This window comes from Gekko japonicus, unplaced genomic scaffold (genome assembly GCF_001447785.1).
Source record: "Gekko japonicus isolate JY-2015 unplaced genomic scaffold, Gekko_japonicus_V1.1 scaffold761, whole genome shotgun sequence".
In the NCBI taxonomy this organism is placed as follows: Eukaryota; Metazoa; Chordata; class Lepidosauria; order Squamata; family Gekkonidae; genus Gekko; species Gekko japonicus.
In genome coordinates this window covers 610,588-611,927 of record NW_015177030.1, presented here as the reverse complement: position 1 = coordinate 611,927, position 1,340 = coordinate 610,588, and the positions used below count along the sequence as shown (strand labels likewise).

The window sequence follows — 1,340 nt, the reverse complement described above, 5'->3', positions numbered from 1 at the left end:
CCAGTGAGTGCTCCCTTCTCATTGGGTGGCCAAAGTATTTGAGCTTCAGCTTCAGTATCTGGCCTTCCAGGGAACAGTCAGGGTTGATTTCTTTTAGGATTGACTGATTTGATCTTCTTGCAGTCCAAGGGACTCTCAAGAGTCTTCTCCAGCACCATAGTTCAAAAGAATCTATTCTTCGGCGCTCGGCCTTCCTTATAGTCCAACTCTCATAGCCATACATGATTACTGGGAACACCATTGCTTTGACCATGCGGACTTTTGTTGGCAGGGTGACGTCTCTACTTTTTATCATGCTGTTCAGGTTCGCCATCGCTTTCCTCCCAAGGAGCAGGCGTCTTTTAATTTCATGGCTGCTGTCACAGTCTAAGGTGATCTGGGATCCCAGGAACGGGAAGTCCGTCACTACTTCCACGACTTCCCCTTCTATTTGCCAAGGAGTGATGGGGCCGGATGCCATGATCTTTGTTTTTTTGATGTTGAGCTTCAAGCCCACTTTTGTGCTCTCCTTTTTTATCCTGAGCAAGAGGCTCTGTAGGTCCTCTTCACTTTCTGCCATTAGAGTGGTATCGTCTGCATATCTGAGGTTGTTGATCTTTTCCCCTCATATACAAATATAAAAACATACAAAGGCCGAAACGCGTTAGGTCTGTTTCATCAGCCTTTGTATGTTTTTATATTTGTATATGAGGTACGAATGGGCCCTTATTCGTTATTTTAATTTGTGTTTAATAAATACATGTATATTTTGTAGGTTTCATAATTAGATTTTAAGAGTTGGCCCTCTTCTATTCTTGACTAACCTTTATAGTGTTGCCAGCCTCCAGGAGCAGGCTGGAGGCCTCCCAGAACTACATCAGATCCCCAACGTACAAGCACAGCTGCTTTGGAGGGTGGGGGCTCTACTGCATCACCCGCCCACAAAACTCCCCAGAGCATTTCCAAACCAAGAGTTGGCAACCATGACTCCGGGTGGGACACACACCCCCTGCCAGCCGGAAGCCCCAGGGGGGCCTCACCAGGCACCCCATCCAAATGAGCAGGGCCACCACCACAGAGGAAGATGTGGCCACAGGAGCTGAGCACCCCCCCCACACACACACACACGAGGGACACACTGCCACCCCACCCCCTGCAGTAGAGGAAGCCCTACAGAAAACGGGGCCTTGAGGATGGGGGAGGACACCAGAGGCCTGAGAGGAGGAGGAGGAGGAGGAGGGCAGGATCTGGCTTCTTTTCCGGCTGCAGAAACACTTCTGCCCTCGTCCCGCCCATCGGGGCACCACATTGGCTCCCACCCCCCCCCCCCCCCCCCGGGCCCCCACCCAACCCCCCACGCC

General features: G+C 51.5%; 1 protein-coding gene across 1 annotated transcript in view; it reads right to left on the bottom strand.

Annotated features, from left to right (window-relative positions):
• Nucleotides 1–1,340, bottom strand: part of KIF1C (kinesin family member 1C) — a 53,630-nt gene that overhangs the window by 861 nt on the left and 51,429 nt on the right. The gene's annotated exons all lie outside the window — the stretch shown is intronic.